At 31.4% G+C, this 8,713-nt stretch overlaps 1 long non-coding RNA gene across 1 annotated transcript; it reads left to right on the forward strand.

Moving 5' to 3' along the window:
- The first annotated feature begins 3,923 nt into the window (after positions 1 to 3,923).
- Positions 3,924 to 4,932, forward strand: LOC128291865 (uncharacterized). The gene is made up of 2 exons (XR_008281810.1): positions 3,924 to 4,748; positions 4,875 to 4,932. It is a non-coding gene; the product is annotated as an uncharacterized LOC128291865 (long non-coding RNA).
- Positions 4,933 to 8,713: the final 3,781 nt, after the last annotated feature.

The following is an 8,713-nucleotide window of genomic DNA, read 5'->3' on the forward strand; positions in this document are numbered from 1 at the left end:
GAGTTTGCTTATAATAATAGTTTCTAGTCTAGCTTTCAGATGGCACCTTACGAGGCTATGTATGGTCGTAAGTGTCGTACACCGCTATGTTGGACTGAATTGGGTGAGTGACATGTATTGGGTCCTGAGTTGGTCTCTGAGATAGAGGATAAGGTTCGACTGATTCGGGATCATCTAAAGGCGGCTTCTGATAGATAGAAATCCTATACTGATCTGAAGAGGCTTGAGATTGAGTATTCTGTGGGGGACTTTTTCTTTCTTAAGGTCTCTCTATGGAAGAAGATTTTGAGGTTCGGTCGTAATGGCAAGTTAAGCCCTAGGTTTATTAGGCTGTATCAGATTATGAAGCAAGTGGGACCGGTCGCTTATTAGTTGGAGCTACCTCTAGAGTTAGACCGTATCCATGATGAATTCTATGTCTCAATCTTGAGGCGCTATTACTCTGATCCTTCTCACATTGTCCTTATTGAGGATATTGAGGTTAGGCCAGACTTGACTTTTGAGGAAGAGCCGGTTCAAATTCTGGATCGCGATGTAAAGGTTCTGTGGAAGAAGTCCATTCCTTTAGAGAAGATGTTGTGCCGTAATCATAGCATTGAGGAAGCTACGTGGGAACCTAAGGATTCAATGTGTTAGCAATATCCTCATCTGTTCTGATTAGGTAAATTTCGAGGTCGAAATTTCTTTTAGAGGTGGAGTTGTAATGCCCCAAAATTTTTTAATTTCAGTTTTTGTAAATTTGACATAAATCTGTATCTGCTTCATTGATTCTTTGTTCTGGGTGTGTGTGGGAGGTCCCAAGTTCAAGCATTGACTTTGGCTAAATTTTGGTATTTTTCTGAATCAAGCCCTATATCTGGTCATAGGCTTTTAATTAATTGTTTGTAAGAATATAACAGAATGGGTCTGTTGGTCTGGTGGTTAAGTTGAGTGTTAGGATGTTGGAGGACTTGTGTTCGAATCCCTGCATGAGCAAGGGGGTTGTTTTTGCTCAGGGGACTGTAGGAGTTTTAATTTAGCCGAAATTCTGAGGTGGTTGTGAGTAGTGGGGATTATGGGAGTGAAAGTAGGAGAGAATTTAGGGATTTGTGATCGAAATATTAGTTTCCTGATAATCTTTCTTCCTTTTTCAAAATTTCAGTGACTCTTGGGGAAAAGTCCTGATGTTTTCTTCATTTCCTCTCTTCTCCCATATTCGGCTTTTGCTCTTCTTTTTTCTATCTTCTCTTTGATTTCGTTTCTTTTTGTTGATTTTCACCATCACTATCGCTAGTTCGATTTTCATCACACGTTTCAGTAAGTGGGTTGTCGTGGTTTGTAAGTTTTGAATATTAAGTTTTTTATTGGAGTTATTTTCGCTTTGGCAGCAGCATATTGCAAGGATCAAGGTTTTCCTCATACTGTTTCGTGATCGACTGAATCGAGGTGGTTGGGGTAAGTTTTGTCGCTTTAAGGATGAGTATCTCGATTTGGGTTCGATTTTAGTTTAATTTCTAAATGTTTAATTTAGTGCTTTATTGGTCGATTATATGTTCTTGAGTGTTCGGAATTGTTTCTATACCGAAATCGTACCAGGTGTATACCTAGAAACGTAGAAAATGAGGTTTTAACGAAAGTCAAAAACCACACTGTCGACGCCACACCAGCGTGTGGTCACCCGTATGGTAGGCCATGTACCATAACACGGGTGTGTGATCGACGATGCCAGACCGTGCGCACAAGACATGGCTGTGTGATGGCCAGGTAGGCCGTGTGCTACATACGGGCTAGACTAATTTTGGTCGTATGGGCCCACATGGGTAGTCTTTATGGACATGTAGGAATTTGGGCCAGGCCGTGTGTTCCACACGGGCCAAGGCCAATCTGGGCATATGGACCACACAGGCGTATGGGCCCACACAGGCGTATGGGCCGACACTGGCAAGCCACATGGGCGTATGGGCCCATCTATCTGAAATGATTCCTAGGGTTGCACGGGTCGCCCAAGTCGACTGTGAACCTACTGTAGGGTTAGTTAGCGTTATCTAGACCCCTGAATGTATGATCTGAGTGTATGTGATGCATGATAAATTATACATGATTGCTGGTATATATATGCTACGTATGACTAATGGTTGTATAACAGCATGGCATATTGTATATTGCATTGAATTGGGTTGGGATGATGATATGTTGGAGGAAGTGTACTGAAAGGCTTTAAGCCTACTATCTGGCAGCTCAGCTACAATATACTGATTATGTGCCGCATTTGGTACTACTTGGAGTGTAGGGATGGGTGGGTGTTTTAAACCACACATGAAGTGTAGGGATGGATAGAGATGGTGTAGAGGCTGGTTGGGTAGGTCTATATATTTGATACTGTGACTATGATAGGCTTAGGCCCTAATGCATATCTGATATTGAAACTGAAATGGGCTAAGGCCCGAACTGCTACTGAAACTGTAATGGGCTTAGGCCCCAGACTGCATTTGACTGTTTACTACTAATAACTATATACATGTTTTCTATGGGGATTACACACTGAGTTTACGTAAACTCACCCGTTTTGTTTAATGTGTACAAATAATCCCCAGACTTAGACGGATCGGAAGGGCGAAGGACTCAACGGTGACCACATGGGTTATTTTGAAACTACTTTACATTTCTTTATGGTCTATTTTCTGTTTCTGTTTAGGTATTTGGTTGTAAATTTGGGACTTTCGGACTGTTTGCTTTTATTTCAGATTTGGACTGTTTTCATGGGTTTTTAAATTGCCAAACTCAACATAAACTCGATTTTATTAAAAATAATGATTTTACTCAACGCAAATAGTTTTCTTCAAATGTCACGGTTTTTAAAACTTTCGCTACAGAAAATATTTTAAACAATTCAGTAATAAGGAAATGGATTTGAAATGGACGAGATAATTAGTAGCTAATCAACGGATATGTTTTAACTTGATAAATGAGATTTCAATTTTCATTCCATGTGACATCGTCAGATTCAGCCATAACGTCTAGGCCGGGTTTGGGGTGTTTCAGGGGGAGTAAATATGCATTGTACTCTTTTTCCCTTAACCAAGGTTTTGTCCCATTAGGCTTTCCTGATAAGGTTTTTAATGAGGCAACATATTATGTGTATTATAGATTGTGTACTCTTTTTATTTCATTAGGTTTTTATCCTATAAGGTTTTTCTTAATAAGGTTTTAACGAGGCACATTATCTACCAATGGACATCCAAGGGGGAGTGTTATGAATATCTTATTAAGTGGATGTCCATCATGATCAAGATAAAGTTTTGATGTATTTTAAATTCTAATAGTTATTAGAATTAGGTCTCTACTTCTTTTATATTTCTTATACTTATAAATAATAGAGACTCTAATGAAGCATTGTAATCACCCCTTTTGATCAATAAAGTACATTCTCTGTTGCTTTCAAATTTTCTTTGTTCTTTATTCTCGCAATCTCTCTTTATTTTATAACAATTTTTAAATTATAATACTTATTAAATATATTTGACTTTATTTACTATTTGACTTGTAAATTGTACTTATTTTCTATATGGGTATCTAAATTGTTTTTATCTCATTTTAATATTTAAGCTTTTGTTCTGTTAAACTTTTAAACTCATGAAATTAGTTGCTTTAAAGAAAGCTACATCAACCAATCAAATCACATCATGTGTACATCGTTGACTGCTGACATGGCTATAGATTTTTGGTTGACTATCGTTGACTAAGAGTTTATTAGAAAAAATAAAAATATTAAAAATTTATAAAATTAAAAATGTTCTTAAATGTAAAATTATAAAAATAAAATAAAATTATCACAAAATTAATAATTATTAATAAGTAATAATTTTTAAATTTATTCAAAATCATAAAAAATAAAAATTAAACAAAATTAAAATTAAACGAAATATCTTCTTTCATTTCCCTCTTTATTCTTTTCTCAGGAAAAAAAAACCCTAACTCTTAATCTGCTTATCTTAGTAAAGAACTTCTCTTCAATCGATTATTCTTCTTCACCACTAGCCGAAGCCAAGATTTGTTCTAATTCCAGGAGAGTTTTCAAGCAATCAATCAAGAAGGGTAAGGTTTTACAGTTCCAAGGGCTAAACCACCGATTGTAGCTGCCGCTGGCTTTACCATCTCTGTCGGATTTCGACGTCTTCTTCGATGAATAGCACCACCAGAAGTCTCCTCTTCTCCCCTATTATGGATAATAATTAGAGAGGTTAAAATAGTAGTTAAATTCTGTTTATTCTGTTTGTTGAGTTAATTATGTAGCCATGAAACGACAGGTTTTGGGGAGGGGTCTTTTAATGAATACGTTGCGTTTTAGGGGGAAAGCTTGGTTACTAAACGGGGAGTTTTGGGCACTTAGTTGTAACCGGATGACAGCTGTAGAGGAGCGTCAATCTTTTCCTTTTAAGCAAGCTCGTAGTACTGGGTTGTTATGAAAAAGGATATTACGTTCTAAACTTCTTCTCTTTTCTCTCTATTATTTCTCTCATTCTTCTTCCTCCTATTCTATTATTTTCTTCCTATCTTCTCTACCTCACATCATCCCCCTCTCTCGATTCCTCGAAGCTCAAAGCCTAAAAACCTTTGAGTTCCTATTGCCGCAATCCGACGAGCTTCGAAGTCTTTTGTGTAGTCTGCCGCCATTTACATCGCCTTTCATCAATTGTTACAGACTCAAATAACTCGTTGTCAGGGGAAATTACTCCAACGTTATACAATTTTTAATTCTGAATTTAAAGGTAACTTTGGTTTTGATGATAGTGACATGAGAAGATGAATTAGCACTAGCCAATTTCTTAGCTTTAATTTCTAAAAAAATGAGTATTGAATTGGGGAAATCAATTTCTTTAAAAGAATTGTTTCAGGTATCAAAACCATATGAGCGATAGACTTGAACGGTGGCCAAAGTCTTGAAGGAGAAACGATGTAATTAGTAAAAATAAATTTAATTTTTGTAATTTTAAAATTTTTACTACTTTATTAAATATTTTTTGATAATTTTTCAATTTTTCTTAATGTTTAATATTTTTTTGCAGTTTTTAATAATTTTATGATTTTTAATAATTTTTATTTTTTTGTAATTTTATTATTTTTGAATATTTTTATAATTTTGTAATATTTTTAATAATTCATTCAAAATTATTATTATTATTAAATTTTTACAAAATTCTATAATTTTTAAATAAATTTTAAAAATTTTAATGATTTTTTATCGAGTCACATCAAAGTCGATAGCCTCATTAGCAATTAACCATGTACACATGATATGTTTTGATTGGTTGATGGTTCTTTTAACATAGTTTCAAAAGTCATGAAGTTTAACGGGACAAAATTTTAAGTATCTAAATGGGATGAAAAAATTAAAATAGTAGTGTAAAAATAGTATAATTTAGATGCCAAATTATAAATAAAGCCAATATATTTTTAATTGTTTGATTTATCTTATTTCTGAATTTTTATATACTTTTTTAACTTTAAAACTTAACTTAATAATTATTCAAAAAAAAAAACTTAACTTAATAACATAAAACATTAGGTATAAATTTATGGTTTATCTTTTTCTATCATGTTAATTTATTAAAAGTTTAAAATGACAATTTAATTTTGATAATCACAAATTTTAAAAAATCATATTTCATTAAAAAAATGTCATCTATCATTAAAATAAATCGTCCACATCAATTATAAACTTAAAAGACTTTGTAATATATATATATGATTTCTATTTAGATAAATATAATGAAAATTATATTATTAGTGTCACATAAAAAAAACTAACGATACAAGGATGGAACTTGAGATTAATAAAATTTGTACATAAAACTTTTATCATTCCACCAATAATTCATTTAATACATAATTTTTTATAACCATGTCTTTCTGTATGAAAATTTTACTTCACTCACATTTATGTATGGCATGATTTAGTATTATTAGTGCCACATAACAAATTATTGTTTATTATTTGTGAAAATTATAAAATTAATTTACTATGTTTGAATTATTATATTGTTGGGATCGACCAATATAAACAACAAATAAGAAAACTAGATAATAATGAATACAAATATTTTACTTGAAAAATCCTAAAGAGGGAAAAACCATGGGTAAAGGAGGCTTTGGCTTTTCACTAAATAAGTAAACAAACAAGAGTACAGTATGGAGAGAATAACCTAAATGTACAACCTGTACATTACCCAAAACCCCGAATATAAAGTTCAAAATTCCAAAGAGCAAACAAGTAAACAAAACTCTAAATCTCATATGGCACTCACACAAGAGGTATAAAATACTCTTCATAATTACCACAAAACTCTCACTAAAACTCATATGAGACTACATATTGTCGCCCTCAAAGAAAATCACTTACTAATTGGCATATCAAAATAGGGATATAATGATCCTTTCAAATAGGCTAAAATTAGAGTTCTAATCATACTAAATATCATTGGAATAATTAGAGTCTAACTGGGAGAAGGAATCCTGCTTAAAGTTTGAGACGCGACTGCCAAATTGGAGAACACGTCGTGACGTTGTGACGTGCCGACTCTCCTTGTCACGACGTCGATGACGCATTTGCCTGGGGTTTACATTGCGTTGTCCTGACGAGCTTTACCTGCTTGTCACGATGCTGAGCTTTGTTTTGGACCTTTATTCGGTTGTTCGTTAACTGTTGTCTTAAGTGCCTACAAACTTTCCGATAAATGCAAGGCACACCCTACATATATTATTAAGTGTTAATATTTTATATCATTATATATACATTATATAATAATTAGTTTTTAAATTTAAATATTTATTGATTGTATTAAAAATATTTTATACTCAATCAATTTTTAACCTTTTTATAAAACAATATTAAGGGCGGTAGATAGGGTCACACAATTTGAACCCGTGTCAAATGAATCTAACAAGAGTTTTATCCACCACTCCATACAAGTCAAGACAACTAATTTTTAACTTTTCAAATTATTTTAATTACTTTTATGGTTAATAAATATAAATATATAATATTTATAAATATAATTTCATAAATTAAATAATTATAATGTATTCATTTTTATTTTATGTATGATCATATAATTATATTAAATATTAATTCCTGTTTAATTATAAATTCAAACTTTTTCAAATTTTAAATTAGATCTATCTTGAGCTAGAATTTTTTAAATTTAGATTTTTTAATCTTAAATCATTATATACTATTTTTTCTTGAATTTGATTCATTACGGATTCGAATCAATGTCAAACTCAGAACTTTAAATACACAAAAATAGAACAACTTTGAAGTTATTTTCCACAATTAAACTAAATTCACCTTCCATTTAGGTGTTAGAAATAAACCCAAAGCTACTTTCATCAGTCTATTCGTCCAAAGGAGCAGAGAAAATTGCAAAAATATTGCCACATGACTTCTTCAAAACACCATCGGGCTCCAGCCCAACTCTAACCCCTGGGAACCAAGCGCCAACATCTAAAATTTTGTGTTAAAAAATCATTTAAATTTTAATTAAATTTAAATTTGTTTCACTAAAAATAATTTTTAAAAATGATTTCTGAAAAATAATTGATTGTTCAAAATATATATATATATATATATATATTTTTATGTTTGGGTGATTCTAACATAAAATATTTTTCATTTTAGCAAATTTTCCTAAAATCATTTTTAAAACTTGTATTCAATTATTTTTATAAAAAACTTTATATCTAGTTAAACAAACACAATATAAAATATATTTGTTATAAAATATTATAGAAGCATTTTTCTTTAAAACCAAAATTTATTTTTATAGTATGATAATATTTTATAATAAATAATAATTTATATAAACTTAATAATAACTAATGTATAATTAAAATTTAATTTAAAGTTATATATTATAATGTAAGAGTTGATACTGAGAAGTATGAAAGAATAAATAAAGCTAACCAATATTTTAACAAATATTCATATTTATATTATATATACTATGGAAATTTATCACTAAATATTTATGAATTTTAATATAAATTTATTATTAAAAATTAATATATATTTAAAAAGCTTAATATTGTTATGAATATCTTATTAAGTGCATGCCTATCATGATCGGGATAAAGTTTTAATATACTTTAAATTTTAATAACTATTACAATTAGATCTCTATTGCTTTTATATTTCTTATGCCTATAGATAGAGACTCTGATGAAGCATTGTAATCATTCTTTTGATAATAAAGTACATTCTCTATTACTTTCATATTTTCTTTGTTCTTTATTATCTCCATGTAATGCCCTGAATAATTTTTTTTTTCGTGGATTTTGCTATAAATATGTATCTGCCTTAGTGGCTAAGTTGTAACACCCCAAAATTTAAATTTTTGTTTTTGCGAATGTGTGACACAATTGGGTATCTGCTTCAGTGGTTAAGTGTTCTAGTTGTGTGTGGGAGGTCCCAAGTTCAAGTCATGACTTGGGCAAATTTTGGTATTTTAGGAATAAAGCCCAATCTTTGGTCAATAAGCTTGTATTTAATTGTTGATAATCTTATATTAGAATGGGCCTGCTGGTAAAGGGGAGTGTTGGTTGGTAGAGGGTCAGGAGTTCAAATCTCTGATGCCATCTCTTCTCCCTTACTTCTCCTTTCGTTTTTTTGTTGTCAAACTCGAATTCTTCGTTCCATTGGGTCAATTCTCGTCACGTTCTAGTAAGTGGAGTTTTT

The sequence above is a fragment of the Gossypium arboreum genome, chromosome 4 (assembly GCF_025698485.1).
Source record: "Gossypium arboreum isolate Shixiya-1 chromosome 4, ASM2569848v2, whole genome shotgun sequence".
Lineage (NCBI taxonomy): Eukaryota > Viridiplantae > Streptophyta > Magnoliopsida > Malvales > Malvaceae > Gossypium > Gossypium arboreum.